Source organism: Oxyura jamaicensis, chromosome 18, assembly GCF_011077185.1.
Source record: "Oxyura jamaicensis isolate SHBP4307 breed ruddy duck chromosome 18, BPBGC_Ojam_1.0, whole genome shotgun sequence".
NCBI lineage: Eukaryota > Metazoa > Chordata > Aves > Anseriformes > Anatidae > Oxyura > Oxyura jamaicensis.
This window is the reverse complement of record NC_048910.1, coordinates 11109086-11127772: the sequence shown is the minus strand read 5'-3', so window position 1 is coordinate 11127772 and position 18687 is coordinate 11109086. Positions and strand designations below refer to the sequence as shown.

Genomic DNA, 18687 nt, shown 5'->3' with positions numbered 1-18687 from the left:
TTATTTTATTTTATTTTATTTTATTTTATTTTATTTTATTTTATTTTTTTTTCTGGTATCATTTTTTCTTTGTTAAAACTCAAATGTCTCTTTCACAACCAGGGATCTTCTGCAATTACAGTGTCAGTCATCGTTATCCATATTACCTAGATTTCGTAATTTGTGCCTGGCACCTGGACTATCATTAAAAAATGTCATTTTATATTTGCTCAATAACTCACAGAAACGTATTCTGTGACAGATTGCTGTGGTACAGAGGTTACAAACAAGTCTGGTCAAAAATGTGTATTTGTTTAATGGAAAAGTTAAAACAGCTTGCAGCTTTTAAAGCATTTCTCCACGTTACCTCTGTGAAGAAGGGAACTGTCTCCCCTGCACTGGAGGGAGGATGAACTGAAAAGCAGAGAGATTTAGTCACTTAAGTCACACAGAAAGTTTGCAGCTGAGCAGAGGATGAAATTTGGATCTTTGGAGTCCTTTGACAATCATATAACTGGCAGAGTAGTACAGATCAGGGATAAATCCTTATCTTTTCTTTGAACTCGAGTGATACCAGTTGGCTTGATGCCAGATGAGGTATCAGGTCTCGTATGCTGTTCCTGCAGCCTCTAGTCTGTAACCTGCTGTGTTGTTAACCATCATTTCTGCTAGATGTCACCGTGTGTTGTTCCACAACTCCATCAGCATTACTCACACCGATAACGGAAAAGGAACCGGTTGTTAAATAACTCTTAGCCCTGTCCTCTTTTAACCTGATGTGAATTCCTCCCCATTCAGCGCTGAATTCATGCTCCTATGAAGATTAACACGAAGCATGAACATTAGGCTAGTTCTTTTTCATGCCCAAAGACTAGTGAAGAATTCCAATAGACTTTCCAATATCGCTTTTCTTTTACTTGATTGAGATAGGCTTTAATTACTTTACCAATTTTCTCTTACATTTTTGAAAGTCAATTATAAATGCCTTGAGAATTTCGCTTTCAGTTGAGGTATTTTATGTAGTAAAAAGATTATTTTAATTTGCAACTGTGAGCTGAACTCATAGTGATGTGTGGGGTTATCTGCAGGGTCCTGTCCTCCACAGCTTGGCTTATGCTGTTCTCACCCACCGGATTTCTGAACACAGTCTAATTCTCAACAGCAAATAATCTCAGTTCTGAGCATCTTCCTGAGGCCAAAGGGAAACATTTTGGTTGTTCTTGGCTCTGAAGACTCCACCTTGCAGCAGCCTCTGGTAGTGATGTGCCCATGACCCAGAGCATCCTTACGCCCATGTCCGAACTGAGACGGGTCCTGTGCTGGAGCAGCCCCTGCCCCCAGCCCCACGTGCAGCCTTGTGGCCGCCGGGTAGAGGAATGCTGAGTGAAAGAGAACAGCAAAGATCCAACCCATGTTTATTTTGAAATAATCTCTGGAAACATAACATGATAGCAACTCGAGTAACTCCTTTCCTTTTGGCAGTTGCAGCTCTTCTTGAAATAAACAGGTAAGTTACAGGCCTTGCGGGGATTTTAAAAACCACTTGTCCCTCAATCATTTTTCCACTTTCCAGCTACTACACAGCACAAAAAGACTTAAATGATATTTATGTTCCTGTAGAGTTGGCAGCAGGGCTCTGCGTTCATAATGGGCTATGTTTTTGGGACTTGAGGAAGGGGGGAGAAATTTCCACTCATTTTGTATAATTATGATATAGAAAATATTTGTAGATCATGTTTTTGGACCGTAACTAATGTGCTGTTCAGTCCTGCCTCCTACGTGAGTCTGACACATTTGCCCTAATGGGGACTGCAGGGTGTGCAGAGTGGGATATTTACACCCTGACGGACTTTTTTATTTATTTATTATTTTTCAGTGACATCATTGAGCAGACACAAGAAGTGGCAGCTTTTGGGATGTTCTTCATCGCCTGGTTTGTTTGGAATTCCCTCTGCCACAAACAAAACAAACCTCCAAGGATAGAAACACCCTGAAAATCCTCAGCTCACCGATGCGCAGTGGTGTTTTGTCCTGGTTGCTGCTTGCTGCTTTGTGGGGTAGTCAGCACTGAAAATCACGGGGGGGAAATCTGCAAGACTACCCGGTACGGCAGCATTTAAGTCAAGTTCACATCTTGCTGAGTGTGCAGCTTGGATGTATGATTTTGGTGACTTTGCTGTTGCATTTTCATGTGTTGGCCCATCATGTAATCCTTAGCTGTCCATCAGTGCAGTGGGGAAAATGAGGCGCCCTGTTTTATGGGGTTCGTTACAGGATTCATTATCTGGCATTCAGAAGGTGTTTCAAAGGGAAAGGCCAGGTAAAGGAAATTACTAAACAATTCTTTTACCACCAGGCCACTGCTAGCCCTCGTTTGCCATTGGGAAACGTAAGCAGAGCCCATTCAGACAGGCAGCTGAATCCAGGACAGGCCGAAGCTTCCCCTACAAAGTCAAGTACCTTTTTTTACTTTTATCTGTATACACCTCTCCCAGCCTGCTAGCCCTCCATAGCCTATGTGAGGTGATAAAACTGCTTTTCATCTGACTCCAAATATAAAGAAAAACAAAAAAAGAGAGATTCAAGGCAAAGTAGACACCTCAGTAGACAGTAGACACCTCACATTTTTCTCCATTCAATTAGCAATGCCCACAAATCCTGTCCATCTGATTAAGTCCATAAAAATAATATCTTCCCACCTCAGCAGCCTGCCATGGCCCCAAAAGCCCTAAATTAAAATAAACAGTTCCAGGCTTGACTTTTTTTTGTTGTTGTTCATTGTAATGCTGCTAAATCGGTGGCTCCAGCCTCTCTTGCTGGCTTCTGTAAAAATAGTTCTTCTTTACTGCTAAACCAAGGCTTCTTTATATAACCCCCGAGTGCACAAATGCTGCTCTTATTTACATAGAGAAATTACAAACAGGCTCTTGATTCTTTGATCCTGTGTATTCAAACAGCCCCGGGCTCTGGCCGGTTCTGGCTGCAGGAATCAGGTGCGTGGCACTGGGCTCTGCCCTTACGGGGCTCTGAGGTTAACAGCCACGGCCCCAAATGGGCAGGCAAGGGAGGGAGGTGGAAGAGCTCTCCGTCCCTCTCCTTCTCCAGCGCTCTCGGGACACTGAACATTGTTCACTGTTTTTGGCACCCAAAAATGGATCTATTCCTGTTGGCCACCAGTCGCAGAACTGCGCCTGCTTCTTGGCTGATCTGGGAGGAAAACAGTTTTTTGGGATGCAGCTCACCTGTAATTGGTTTATTTAACTTAGGCACTGGTGTGACCCCCCCACACAACACTGAATAACAGCATTCAATGGTTCACTGGCCGCCTGGCAGTCCTGCAGTCACAGCACAGCAGGACAGGCGATGCTGTTCCTGCACGGGAGGGTGCGGGTATGGAAGTCGCCTGCCCTAGAGATGGCTGCGCGCTGGCACGGGCACTCTGCAGACACCTCAGGAAATCAAATCTACAACTGATGCATCACAGCCATGTTGCCCTGCCTAGCCTCTATCTCTATGAACAAGGCACTTGATTGAGGGATACTATTTTCCTTAAGAACAGGAAAAAAAAAGGAATTTTCTACACACTTGCCTGGACCTATTTCTGTTGCAGCATTTTCATCCCAGTGCAGGAGTGGGGAGAAGCATGGCCACGATACGAGGCCTGACTGCAAGGTGTAGCTGGGGTCTCCTAGCACAGGAACACCTTGAGCAGCACTGCTCAGTGTCAGACTGTGTGTGAACACCAGCAGTGAAATAACTTTAGATGTCCTGATTCTTTGCGGGGCTAGCTATGAAAGCTATGAAAGGAGGGGAAAATACTGCAAAGATAAGGAGAGGTGTATTTAAGGAGTAAATGATGAAGAAGACAAATGGATCCATAAAGTCCTTCCTTGCAGGTTGTTTTATCATCCAACCTTGAAATCTCCAGCCTCTGCTTTGATGGTTAGGGAATACTTTCTTTCAAATCTTTTTTGCACTGGTTGCCAGGCAAGACTTTGTGCACAGTTTTGCAGGCTACCGGTTTGCAAGCATTTCGCGGGGTTTTTTATTGTTACTAGTATTGCTTAGCTGTATGTGAGATGTTGGGCCAAATCCTGTGTTAATGCTGGCCTTAGCCACCAATAATCCCCATCAATTTTATGTGAGCTTGCGACCGAGTAAGGCCAGAGAAAAAGTGGGTGGGAAGCTTTGGGTTTTCTCCCTGAGCCTGTCATTGCACCTGGAGGGAAAGGCTGCCCGCAGCAAGGGGAGCTGCAGACTTGGGCACTGAGCAGTTGCGAGCCCAGCTCCTTGATTTTGTCATTCCCTAATTCTGCCTTTGGGGACAACGTGTCTATGTGCCTCTTTGCAAGGGAGATGCACAGATAAAATCCTTATTCCTCATGAAGAGTGTGACTAATTCATAACACACCAACCAGGATAAATAATTCTCCACTTTCTCCCGAATCTCCTATCTGATAGCCCTCATTCATCTCCTTTTATTCACACCTCACCAAACCTCCTTGCTGTATAGAACGGGAGGACCCTGCACAGCTAGATCACATTTTATCTTGGTTCATGGATCGCTCCGTATTTATTTAAACCTCCACTGCCTCCAGCTTCAGTAACGATGCTGCTGCCCTCAGCATCGATGCCTCTGCCAACAACAACAAGCTCCATTTAGTCTGCTACAGCTTCCTACAGAGAATTGTTTTCTCACTTTACTCCTGCTCCTCAACCCTTTAAAAATAGGCAAAGCCTAAAAATTATCCCCAACAGGCTTTTGCATTCGTGCACTTTGAAACAAAGCCTTTATACATGTTTGTTCTGCAGGGTCCCACTGATTTTTCCCCTTACAAACTTTTCTCTCATTGCTTGCTCAAATGCCTTTTCCTTCAAGAGCTTTTATATATGGATATGAAATGCTGGAAGGAGAGGGAAAAAAGGGGGGAGGAAAAAAATTAATTGCATTTCTTTCTTTCTTTTTTTTTTTTTGATTACTGGTTCTTATTTATGCATCTACACATATACAAGGGTAGATGCTGTATTTTAATCCTACAATAATTGGCTCTGGAAAAACAGTAGCTCATAATAATAATATTGTGAGTGGCCAGAATAAAAAGAGCTACTTGAATGATGGGGCAATTAATCATGCGTGTGGAGGCTAACGTAACGGTGCCAAGCAGCCACCGAGGGAAAAATCATCTCCCCTATGTCTCCTCCTGTCTTCAGACCCACCTAATTGGTAGTCAAAACAGACTATCTCACTGCTAAATTTATCTGCCCCTTACACACAGGCAGAGCTAAAGGTCCCATTAGGTCTGCGGTAGCGGGTGCTCTGGTGAACACGCCGTGTTTATACATAGACCGTATATGAATAGCTAATTCCTGGCACCGCTGCTTTCCCTAACAGCAACCTGGCAGCCGAGCAGCAGCGGAGAGACGGGGGCCGTGGTTTCACGATGCAAATTGCCCGGCAGCGAGGCTGCCTCCCTCGCTTCTGCTGCTCCTCTGCAGGCGACCGGCCACCTGCCGGGACGGGGCTGTGCCACGGCGTGTGCAGGGAACTCCGGACTGTCTAAAAACCCCACGCAACCTTTTTTTTTGTTGCTTGTTTTTGGTAGTCCTTCTTCCTAACTCTGGATCTTGTTTCCAGATCTAACTCATACTTCAAGCTCCACGTAGAGATGGCACAAAAGGGGAGGAGGGATTGGAGAGTGAGGAGTGCGGAGAGGAGGCAGGGATGTGGCACGCTGATGTGACCATCGAACCCTTTCCACAGGGAAAGTGACACCTGAGAGGACTTGTGGTGGCCTCGTGCTGTCCAGCCTCCCTTGCAAAAACAGAATCAAATTTTTTTTGCCTGTGTATCACTGATTTGTATCAAAGTTTACAAGAGAAAATCAGTGTTCCCCTGGACATAACAGGCTGAGAATTGAGGACCAGGCAAATACTCCTTCAGCTGCAGTTGCTCTGGGGACAGCCCTTGTGCCAGCAACCCCAGCTGAACCCACTGGAGCTCATCTGTCCCCCAGCAAGTGCAAAGGTCCAAGTGCTTTTGGTGTTTGATGACTCCACTTTCTCTGGAAAATGATGAAACTTGGGCTCCTAAATTGCCTTGCATTCTTTGGAAATGTTACCTGTGCCTTTTGGGAAGATGTCATTGCTACGAGTACATCTGTTCGGTTATAGGATATGATTTCACAGTTGGCTTAAGCTGACCAAAGTCTGCTGCTGCTGAACTGGAAGGTCTCCCTGTCCTCTGTCCCCAGCTGCTCAGTCCCCCTGCCTCCTATCTGCACGGCCGCTCGTGGGACCATGGCCAGGTCTGTGAGCAGATCCAGCTGAACGCTGGTCCTCTCAAAAAACAGTTTATAGCTGGCTGGGATCTGTGGCCATGTGGTGGGAAGAGCAGTTGGCCAGGTTGGGCTCCTCCAAATCTTAACAAAATGGTCTCTAGGCCATCCTTTTTGAAGAACATCCTGGCTTGGTCTCTTCCCACCTCTTAAATGCCATCATGATTTCTGTCCTTTGTGTCTGTGACGCTTGTGCTCTTAGAAGGGGAATGTGTTTTCTCTGCCACCTTCTCCTCCTTGCACACATTCTCCAAAATCTCCACGTCTTGCTGGAGCCATGAACAAGCCTCCCTGCTCCAAATGGACGATTGGAGCCAGCACCTACATGAACTCAGGCCCTCTAGGAACTCCAGACAGAGCAGATGAAATGCATTTTACCCACAGCCCATTCCTTCCACAAGCCTCGTGTGTTGGCTTCTGAGGTGCGGACAATTTGCCTGATTACACGGTAACCTCTGAAAGCAGAACTCCTGTTGCAGCTCATTTGTTAACTTCTGATAAACTATGCCAATAACCAACACAGTCACACCAGCCTCTCCTGGAAGCCGACCTTCAGAGCAGCGTTCTGGCATTTTGGGGAATTATCTAAGTAGCAGTGAATGCTCAGTCAGGCAGGGTTCCTCAAAGGGGAGCTTGTGCTGGAGAAAGCCCAGTGGAAAGAGAACCAGAGAGAGAAAAATACATGTCCAACAGTCACAATAGCTCTTTCACTCTAAGATCTTCAAACATTTTACAGTCTACAATGGGAACCTCCCCCTGTATGCTCTGTTTACTCCTTTGGGGAAGTTTTAAATGAACTCTGAGAAGAAGCTCAAATGTGGCCCTCAGAAGGCAATTAAAAAAAAAAAAATAATACGCAAAAACCATTCAGGATATGGTAGTGTCAGCTGTGCTCTCGGCAGATCCAAGTCTCACTACAACATGGGCATGGCGGAATGAGCCTTTGCCTCCTCATTATGTGTTACAGGAAGATGGAGAAGAAAGGAAAAGCAGCTCATTGATAGCACTACTGAGAATAGCTAAATTGCTAAACAGAGAGAGCCCAGTACACCTGGATCCCGATCCCCAGAGAGACAAAGTCTCTCTCCCGAAGGTACTTATCCTTCACAGCTGATTTGTTCTTGGCTTGGTGCTGCTGTGAGGCCACTGCTCTGTCCTCACGACACCGCAGTGCACAGCTCTGTGATGCCACTGCTCCAGCTGTGATTTAGCTTTGATTTCGAGGTGCTGCAAGGAACCTGTGCTTCTGCTGAGTTGGGTGCATTGTACTCTATCTCAAGGTGGTGCTATTATTTCTATGAACCCAACATTTCTTAAGTGTATTTTAAAATAATACTTTCTAGCTATGGTTTCCCATTGTACATACACTGTTGTCATCTGGGTGCAAGAATCCATAAAGGCAGCAATCTCTTTGGAGAATTCATTTGAGAAAATGTTGTGGGACAGAACTTTCTCCTTGGTTATACTGCAGGAAGAGTACGCCTGAGCTGGAGTAAATGAGAGGAGAATCAGTTGTTGGTCTTTACACATTGCATGTTGAAATGTTTGCTCCAGCATGAAGTCCTTTCGAAATACAGGCTGTATATCCGAAGTGAGCCCACCAGAAAAGAAAAATAATAAAGTGGCTTTGAAAGACTGGGCAAAGGTCTGGAGGAGCCACAGTTTTCCTTCCCTGCAGTAAAGCGTGGCTAAAACAACACAAACTCCTATGGCTTACTAATTTTTCAACCCAATATTTTCATATAATTTGTGTGTTTTATAAGCCTTGGAAAACCCACAAGAGGCCACACATTTCTGATGTAATCGTCTTTGAATTCAACAAAGACCATTACCATGTCAATGAGGGGGATGGTTTCAAAGAGCAGAGGGTGGTTTGCAGAGCACCCAGAGGGGATTTTCGCCACAGCTACTGAAATAATAAACTCCTCTTTCCCCCTCCCTTGTCCCCTTCCAAATTTTGGCTCCAGCTGGAGACATTTCAATAGTTTAGTTCTAATCATAGATAATTCTTTTTTTATTGTGTCATTTTGGATGCTGTTATTATACATAACAAACGTTGCTATGTTACTAGACCATAAAGTCTAAGCTTTAGCTTAGGTCAGTTTGAGCACAAAGTCTTTGCATTTTGGCCCTTAAAGATGTTGTATGTTTGGGGTGGAGGTTCCCTTTTGTTTTTAATTATTATTATTATTATTATTTTGAGGGGCTCCTTCACTGGAAGAGTTTTTCTCTCTCTGAGTTTCTTCCAGTTGTTATGCTGTCTGTGAGCTGTGCTGGAATTTTTTATTTTCCGAGCTTTAATTAAAAAAGGTTAATCACTAATGCTCCAAACTACCAAACATTTTTGCACGGGAATATTTTTATGCCTAAGAAGTCCCACTGCCTTAAATTGAGCCATTCATGATGCAACATGTTTTTTATGGACATTCATTCTTTGCAAGTTTGGGACCTCAAATTTGTCTTTCTAGGAAGCTGAAGTAAAAGGAAAGGCGGGAGGTAGAAATACCATGATTAGGCAAAATGCATCACAAACTATTACAACTGTAGAAAGCATAAAAAGAGCAACAAAATAAAAAAATGTCTTGCTGTTAATCACCTTAAGAATAGCCCCTTGCCAATTGCATTTGGATGAAATATTCAGAGTACTTCAGTGCAAAAGCTGCAAATTGAAAATAACTGTTCAAGGTGAAGAAGTCGAGGAGTTGCATCTCCAGATAGTAAAAATAACCCTAAAAACAACTATTAAAAGTACCTTGGCATTATGATATATTCCTTTATGAAGGAAATACTCTAAGTAGTTTTTTCCCTGTTGCTCCCAAAACTTTGGTCTCTGTCTCCTCTGTCTCCTGGCCCACGAAATGACTATGGTGATGAGAGCCTGATTTTTGTTGTGTGACCTCACCCTGTTTCCTCTGCAAGCACTCCCTGAAGCTGCAAACTCAGTGCAGTTCCAGTTCACGTGGAGTTTCCAAACAGATGTCAAAACGCCTTGGGGAGGGGGAATAAATTATGACCGGCAGCCCTACCTCTTTACATTGACTTGGAAGGAGCCTAGACATCCAACTAGTCTAGATGTTGAGGGCAGGATTCAGGTGCCTAAACGTAGAAGCCTATTGCTCTTTGAGAGTCCTGCGGTAACCCAGGGGGCAGATACGATCCAGTACAATCCCTAAGATTTCACAGGACACTGCAGACCTTTGCAAAGTGGCTGGACAGCAAGAGAGATACCGCAGCAGTGAAATCCCACCCCTATCTGCTAGATGGTACTTGGGCCAAGACCTTCAGCTGCAGAGAGACAAAACTTTGTGGGGACGTGGGGGGTGTGTGTGCATTTCCCTCCCATTTTCAGAAGACGCCACTTGTAGGGCTGAAAAAACTGCAGCTCACCAGAGCATAACCATTAAGGCTTTATTACAATTGAGTTTTATAACACGCGTTCTAATAAGTCCTTAAAGAATGTGGCTGTATGCAGTAATCATTTCATAAATATTAATATAGCATTTAGAAATGGGGCCTTAATTTAAAGTGTTACCTTTTTATTAGCAAGTGCACAGTTTAATTACTGCAGTAAAAATATAGATTAGTTAAGCTTTGCTGCTGTTCTATTACCTGGGAACCAGCACCAGCCTAGCTTTAATAAGCAGCTTCTGAGGAGGTGAAAGAAATTCCTCTGGCTAGAGAGACTGAGGGGGGAAGGTTTGCTGCTGGAAACTGACTGTATTCTTTAACAAGGCTAGACTGTGGAATGACTTCTTCTTGCTGTCTGCATTTTTCTGTGCGTGTGTGTTAATTCACACACGTCTCCAGTTATTTCCATTAGAGACTGCTTCTGAAGAAACAAACAAAAATTAAGCACCAAAACGTGCATCCAGTATTAAATCTTAACTCCAAAGGATTTGATTTCTTTTTCGTTTCATTTTTAAAACAAATTCTGAAAAAAATATTTACTCATTTTTCCATAAAACTGTTATTTTTTTACTTCTGCTCTCTTGGGTGAAAGCTCCTTTTTTTTTTTTTTTTTTTTTTTTTTTTTTTTTTCCTATCATTTCGTGCTCAGCAGATAGAGTGGTGGGGAGGAGGTAGGTGGGCAAGTTTCCATCCTGAACAGCACAGCCCATGTGCTCAGTTGGAGTGAACAAATCAGCCTTTGCATATCAGTTTCCTGTTGCATCAGATAAAAATAATAATCCTGGAGTCATTTATTCTGGTATTGTCATTTAGAATATGGGCCTAGGGAAGAGTTGGTGGAGGCCTCTGCAGCAGCTACGTTTTGAGCCCATACACTAGCTGACCTGATTTACTTACTCCCTGCCTTGGAGCAGAGGTTCACATCCTATAGCCTAAAATCCCAGGTAACTGCCAGCACCAACTTTCCCCTAAAACCAGAGACTTCTCAGAGGCATCAGGTATGTGGAAACCTATGGGATGTGTCCTCCAAAAGACAGGAGAATTCAAACAGATATGATGGGAAAGCAGAAGGAGGGACAGTATCCCTACTTTGCAGGAGCAGACTTCAAGAGCAGCCCACTCAGTAACTTGTCTGAGATCATCCAAGCGGTCTGTGGTTATGCCAAGAGCTGAACTCATGTCCGTTTGGTCCCTGTCTAGGAAGATAAGACAAGTCGTTCTGTGAAAAAGTCCAATGGGTGAAGACAGCTATGTAAATGCAAGGCATTTGTAATTTCTCATTTTACTTGCAACCCCCTTAGAGTCGTGATTTATTATTATTCTTGTTTTGCAGACCCAACAGCTTCTGGCCAATACAGATTGAAACATTTGGAGCCACATGCAAGTCACACCCTTTCTCTGAAACATTTCTGGTCACAAAGCCTGAGCTGTTTTAAGTGCATGTGAATATGTGTGCATGTGTGCGTGTGCTTTTGGCAAGGGGAGAGCTGGGAAGACAACAACCACCTACATCTGGAGACTTGAGGGAATTCTCGGACTTGGTTTCTGGAAACAAGGGCAAAATAATATCTGAATCATGGGAATGTGACAAGAAATAGAGCAAAATGAAAGCACAGAGGAGAGAGAAATTAGGACTGAAGATGACTGGAAAAGTGGAATCCCAACAGGAGACATGACTGATGGATGACGGATAAAAGATGAAGGATGAAGGGAGATCTCAGCTGTCTTATGCAGCCTTCTAGCACAGGGAACAATTAGCTTCTCCTTCTGTAGGAGGACCAGCACCCAGTTAATACCGCCATCTAGACGGCTGCATTCATTTCCCCCTGTAATATGGGAGATTAGGACCGAACACCTGGTGTTCTAAAAGCCAGAGATGACGGCAGGATGTGTCTGCTGATCAGGATGTGTCTGCTGATCTCCAGCCCTTTTGAAGGTTTCCTTATGCACATGACCAAATGTTTGCTGCTGCTAACGGCACACCCCTGTGAGTCCAGCAAGACGCACGGCTCGCCAGCAACGCGAGGGAATTGGTAGAGCCTTGTGCTACTGTGGAATGTCACAGTTTGGTTTCTTCTGGTGAGAAATTATACAGGGAAAAGGAGGAGAAGAAGCAAAACCCAGAGGCTGGTGCTGGACCCAGGGCAAATACTCAGCCTTCACGTTAGGCTCCCCTGTCTTGGTGGATGGGGAGTCCGAGCGCTGCAACCTATCCAGCTCTTCTGCACCTTACTGGGCCAAGCTGAGCAGCGTTCCCAGCTGTGACACATGGATCACTGCAGTATGTTGCCATGGATGATTTCACAATTAAAAACAAATACAACTTATGCTGCAGCCGATGTTATAAAAATAAAGGGAGCTACTTTGCATAACAGCATAATTAGGGCCCTAATTGCCAGCTGGTTTGTTAAACCATAAATGTAAACAAACAGGGCTATAAATTAAATTATTAGAATGATATTATGGCTTGGGGAGATATTACACCATGAGAGCTTATTTTGAGGATTACACTATAAACAGAGTAAACCCAAAACCAGCTTAGCAAAGGCTAAGCAGCCCTCTTCTCAAGTCATCTTTCTCATAACCCTGGGGATCGTTCAAACAATTTGTCATCATCTTCTTTCCACTTGAGATCATCAGTGCTTCCTCTCTACAGGAGGACACCACAAAAGACAGATACTAGTTTTCAGTGTGAAGAGGGGCAGAAAGATACACCATATGGAAAGACACAGATGAAGAGAAGGAATATGCATTTTCGTATCTTTTTTTCTTAAAGAGGGACCTAGCATTGGGAATGACGCTGGACCCAGAGTTTTCCTGGAAAGCTTACTTTCTGCTAAAATCTGATGCATCATTAAAGCCTTTAAAATATTCAGCACTCACATTCCTGCCGTACTGTTTTCTGCTGCTCTTGTTCACTTTTGGTTGAACAGCTGGACTTATAGAGACAGTCAGAGTGTACCCATACGACACAGCACCAACAAACCAAGGAATGATACCGAGCCTTCTTTAACAGCATCTTCCCTATAAGTTATTTTCTTATATGCATAGACAAAGGACACACTGGTGTGCTATTAGATTGAGAATTTAGCCTCTGCTATCCTTGTAAATTCAAATTTCTGTAAATATTTCTATTATAAGCAATAAACATTGTCAAGAAGAAAAGCCTGTCCTGTCAGGCAACTGTTAAAAATGAAGTTACTCAGGGCAACAACAAACAGCAAGAACTGTTGAAAACAAAGCATTAAACATCTGTTTGAAATGTAACTGTAGAGATAAAAGTTCACAGGTGTGCCCACAGGTGCCCTGCATGCATCTCTGCTGATGCAAACCCTTGTATTTTCACTTGCAAATGCTGTGATAAAAGTGACAGGGAAATAGGCAACCCAGCAGAAAGGCAGTTGGTTAGCAATGCTCAGCAGCATGAGCCAAGTCTTTAACAAGCTCCTATCCTTCCCATGGCTCCAATTGATTCTGACAAGATAGCTTGCCCTCATTTCACTATATAATGCAGCTAAGTAACATAAACTGAAACAAGCAGCAACCCAAGGGTCCTTAGGAGCCTCAAAGGAGTTGGTAAATCTGAGGTAATGGCAGTTGTCGTACTGGGGAGAATTTTCCAGCTCTATGACTGAGGATAGTATTACATCCTGGCTGGCAGGGTATTGTTCTGCCAGGCCACGTGTCACAAATAGCCCGCTGAAGCGCCTATTAAACACATGTGTTATATTAGTGATAATAATTGAACTTCCCTTGATGACATTAGACACAAGGGGAGTTGCAGGATCTGGCTTTGCCATTTCCTGAAGTCTCTTGAACAATTAGGGAAGCAATTGGATGAGGAAACAGATTCCAGCCAAAGGGATTCAGAGCAAAAGGTAAAAGAAATCAGAAATATTTGAGGCTGCTCTGATGGCATCAATTGTCAGCGAGCTGTCTTTTATTTCATTGCTGCTGAATTTGCCGAGCCTGTTCACTTATGTTTTGGCATTTTTGCAGCAGTTTTCACTGGAAAATTTCAAGTCCCTTACGAACAAATGTTGTGTTGGTTACGCTACCAAGAGTTGGAGCTTAGGCTGAATGCGGACTACAGAGTTTGCCCACCAGTCACCTGCGAGGCAAGTCGGGGGAGCTCCTCGTTAGGTGAAGCACCTCAGAGATGGAGCCCGGCGACTGTTCAGCAGCACACAGAAACGTTAAATAATGTTTTAGAAAGAGAAGGCAGGAGCAGCAGGTTTAGCTCATAACATCGAGGGGAGTTTAGGTAATTTAGCCAGAGCTGGAATTTGGCCAGACTACCCAGCTCTCAGGCAGGCCCGTTAGCACGGACGGCAGCTCTCCTGCTTCGCACACACCTCGTGCAGCACGGTGCCCTGATCCTGGCGTGGTGTTAACCCAAAAAGCTGCTTGGCACAGCACCCTCTGTGCCCCCCAGCCTCCTGCGAGCGCTTCTCCACAGCATCACCCTCACCTCCCTCCCTTCCTCTGTCCAGGCTGAAGCTAAACCAAAAATCTCCTCAAAAACACAGAAGCAGCACTCCCCTACCACCCCACGCTCTTCCCCCCCCAAATTTCCACGAGTCTCAGTGACTCCCGATGCCGGCTCTGCCGAGGAGCAGCAACGCAGGGCTGCGATCGCTGCCCATGGGGGAGCGGCAGCGGGTGAGGGCCCGCAGGCCCTGGCAGCGGGTTGGCGCGGCGCTCCGCTGTGCTAACAGAACCCACTTTGTCAGCCCGCCGCAGCGCTGGCAGCCTCTTCCCCCAGCTCGGCCTGTGCCAAGCCAAGGGGCAGCCTGCGGAGATAGGCCGTTTGATTTACTTCACAGTTATTCCTCGCAGGACGGAGGGAAAGTAGAGAAAGGAAATTAAAAGCAGACTCGGATCACTGAGTCAGCACAGGCGCACAGGCTCGCTGCCCGCTGGGTCATTGGTTGGCACTGGCAGAGCTCCACTGGGTGGAAGTTTATAGACTGCGTTATAAAGCCTTCCTCTGCGGTGGTTATCACGAGAAACACAGGAGCAAATGAATCAGGGAAGAATGCTGCGAGGATTAAGGAGCCCCTTGTGTCACCTTTTAACTGCCGCTCCTTATTTATAACAAAGGGAAATAGCTGGGGCCTGGGCCTGGTGTAAATCAGCATAACCTGGTGTAAATCAGCATAACCGCCCTGTTATCTGCAAGTGTTAGGCAAGCAGCTGCACTCCCGCGGGCCGTTACTTCGTGCAGGGGCACCATGGCAGCCTTGTGTTGTGTGTCCCTGCTGCTGGGGGGACACCGGCTCCCCGAGGCCGGCTGAGGAGCCCCGTGCCCCAGGGGGGTGCCTTTCCCTGCCCCAAAATCGCCAGCTTTGCGGATGTTGGATTCCATGTGCAAACTCCTGTCTGGTGGCCAGCGTGCAGAGCCAGCTGAGCATCTTCCAGAGCAGCAAGGTTTAAGGACAGGGATTTTAAAGAACATTTTGTATGAGCAGAGTAGCAGGAGGAGGGAGGTGGTGATGGCTTATTTAATGTATACCAAATGTATGTCTGACATAGCAATATCTCCACTCCTCGTCCTTTCCCTGCAGTACCCCTCCTCTCTTTCTTTTTTTTTTTTTTTTTTTTCCCTTAAGCAACAGATCTTCCTGGAGTCGGTTAAACAGATTATTGAACAACTGGTCCTCGCTGTGTTTTCCCTTCGCGTAGAGCTACAGCCATCTGCCTGGGGATGAGCTAATCTCCCTGTTTTCAGGACTTCCAGGCAACAAAGTTTTCCTGTGGATCAATACTATTTGTACACGAGCCTTTTGGAGACCGCTTTTCCTTAGACCAGGAAGCATTCCCACATTTGTACCAGGCACTTTCTTCAGAGACATATTGCCATTCACGTTTGTTTTCTGTTCTCTTTGGCTGCCGCTCGTTGCTTTCCTGAGAGCTGCGCGTCAGCGGTTCTGGCAGAAGTGGATAACTAATGGCTTTAGAAGGTCCTATTTCATGTAAAGTTTATCTCCTTCTGACTGACAGCTCAGTGGACCCTGTCCAAAAGCTTCAGGTTACTTTCCCTGGTTCCTGATGTCCTCTTATGTCAGACACAAGCTTCATTCTGCTGCCAATACCCAGAAGGTCTGGAGCACAGAATATGCCTGTCATGCTCTGCCTCCCCATCGCCTTTGATGGGCGTATGGGATATTAAATGGACACTTTCTTCCTTGGGAAAAAAAAAAAAAAAAAAAAGGACTTTATTTTAACATTTTTGCTCCTCACTTAAAGTGGCATCCATCAGAAGGCAGCGAGAGAAATGAAGATGGAAAGAAGTGAAAGAAACCTGTGGGAAACTTGAGCAGAATTAAAGGCAAAGAAATTGAATGAAGAATAAATAAGTGTACACAAAAAGAAGAAAAATAGTTGGAGACCTTGAAATTTCACATGGAAGAGCTACAGGCACCAAACCCTGCTGATAGGAAGCAGTTTGAAATTGTGACCATCCCACGAAGGGGAGGGGGAGGAAACCACTCAGCTTTGTGAGGTCTGGTCCTATTATATTGCTCAGGTAGGAGAGGGTACTCGTGCAGGTCCCGCAAGAAAGAAATCTGCATAATATCACCGTGTGAGGCTGCTCCCAGACCAGGAGAGCAAATAAATAGGTGCAAGTCCTCTTGTCGGTGGGTTGTTCAGCACCGTGAGCCTCACAGATGAGCAGCTACAACACAGAGAATAACCTGAAGACACCAAGCGCTCGCTTCGCTTTCTACTCAAAAACATGCAGAAAAATCTGCTGTTCCTAAAACACCCTTGTTACTGTAACACAATAAAACAAGATAAAGGAGAGAGCCAAGACAAACAGAACATGCCTACTTTCAACATTGATTCATATATATTTTTCTAGAAAAAGAAAATACAGACTAAGCACATAAATGGACAAGACTTACTTAGCTAAGTCATTTTTTTTTCCCTCCCTTGCACCACTTTGGAAAATAAATAGTTTTAAAAAATTTAGATTTTTTTTTTAATCCAAGGCCCGTATGTACAGTAACAGCAAACCTTTAAGAGCTACATTTTTTTCCTTTTTTTTTTTTTTTTTTTTTTTTTTTGTTGTAATTATATTGTCATAAAAATAACAAAAAAAAAAATAGAAAAAAAAATCTTTTTTCTTTTTTTTTTTTTGAGAAAACAGAAGTGCCCACAGTGTCTCTCTACATGTTACGCTTTTAAAATATTTGCATTTGAAATTCCTCACTGCAAATAATTCCAAGCCAAATGTAAATATAACACTTAGATTACTCCCAGAAGAACATTCTTTTGACCATTAATCCCTCCAATTCGGAATCAATTTTTTTTTCTCTCTCTCTCTTTTTTTTTTTTTTTTCTTTCCAGGACTGCAATTTCACTGTATTGACTGGATCCACTAATTTGACAGGCAGTGTGTGCTGGAAAAATATATCTTAGGACCCACCGGAGCTCACTTCGTCTCCTCTGCTTGCTTTGTGTCGGGCTCTCTGTCAGCTCTTGCTGCTCTTACACAGCCCGTGGGGGATGAGGGCTGTTTGTTATGACAGAACGGCTGCGATGAAGTTCTTGGCAGGATGCTGAGTGGGTTATGAGCTTGCAGGCATGAGAGAGAAGGTGAGTTAACATGCTGAGCTCTAGCACAGAAGCGGAGCATAACCTGGTCTATAAGCAGGTAGCAACATTATCACTCTTGCTTCTCACCTATATTTTCCTAGAACAGAGATTTAAGAGACAGGAGGAACCATCCAAACCCTCTAGGCAAACCTCCTGCAGAATGCAGGCCAAAGGATTTCACCCAAGAATTTCTGTTTGAGCAAATCCTTTAAAAACAGACCAAATCCTGCCGTAAGGACACCATGTGCTGGAGCTTCCACCTCCTTTCTAGCTGATCTGTGCCAACATTTCTTCCTTTCGTTCTTCAAAATGAATGTGTCCTGACAGACTGCTCACAGTGAATCTCGGAGTTGATGGCAAAGAGGCTTCTAGCTCAGGCAGGATGAATCTGTGCCTTTGTGTTTCTTTGAGCAAGAACTGGTAAGAAAGGGGTTTGTTTCCCTTCTGCAGTCAGCTTCCAGCTTTGCTTCTACTTGACCAGCAGTCACACAGGCCAGGAAGAGATGGGGTAGCTCCTGCTTCTTTCATGGCTCTCTCTCAGACGTGATGCACCTTCACATTCAAATTCTGAATGTGGTCTTCTATTCTATTCTTCTCCAATGAATAAATCAATAAAAAAAGAAATGTGGTAGTGATGATGACAGCCCTTAGTGCACTGCAGAGATACCTTGAGGCAAGGGTGAGCCATAATGCAATATATTTTATTGGCCATCCCAACTATCACCTCGCTGAGCTTTCTAAGGTATAAGTTTTCCCTGACATATGACTAGAATTGATGCACAGTTAGCCATCCAGATATTTTATTTGGGTTATTTTTCCCTTTTCCCTTCCTCCGCAATTGAATCTCATCTTGTACAACCACTTCACGAGCCAGCACATACATTGAATTGGTTTTCAGAGCCACTACACCCAGAAGCTCCATGAACAGCCCATCATATAAAACCGTAATGCTGTAAACCTCAGCATTCACCACACTGTGAATTGAAGCATACACACAGCATGGGGTATTGACTATAGGTAGAGAGATAAGAAATATGTGTAGACTTAGGATCTTAATGTCCTGAATACTTCTAGAGTGTATTAAAGCAGTGTAAATACCTGAAAGAAATTATTTTGACTGTTAAAATATGCTAATTGCACCAGCTACTTCTTCCCTCAGCCATAGTCCTGCTGGTTTTTGGGGGCTTTGTGCATGTGCTCGTGTAGGTGCATCGCTCTTTACAAAAATAATACTTTTGAGGCTCACTGGCCACTTTGAACTTGATCTCTCAGGGGTGATCTCTCAGAGGTGGCTCCTATGGATCTTATGGAAACAGTGAGAGAGAGAGACCCTGTTCTCACTGATGGAGAACACTGGTGTTAG

The 18687-nt window shown here is 44.4% G+C and overlaps 1 long non-coding RNA gene across 1 annotated transcript; it reads left to right on the top strand.

Annotated features, from left to right (window-relative positions):
- Positions 1 to 1131: 1131 nt before the first annotated feature.
- LOC118175969 lies at positions 1132 to 12806 on the top strand. Its single transcript, XR_004755221.1, has 3 exons — positions 1132 to 1486; positions 1856 to 2135; positions 11056 to 12806. It is a non-coding gene; the product is annotated as an uncharacterized LOC118175969 (long non-coding RNA).
- Positions 12807 to 18687: the final 5881 nt, after the last annotated feature.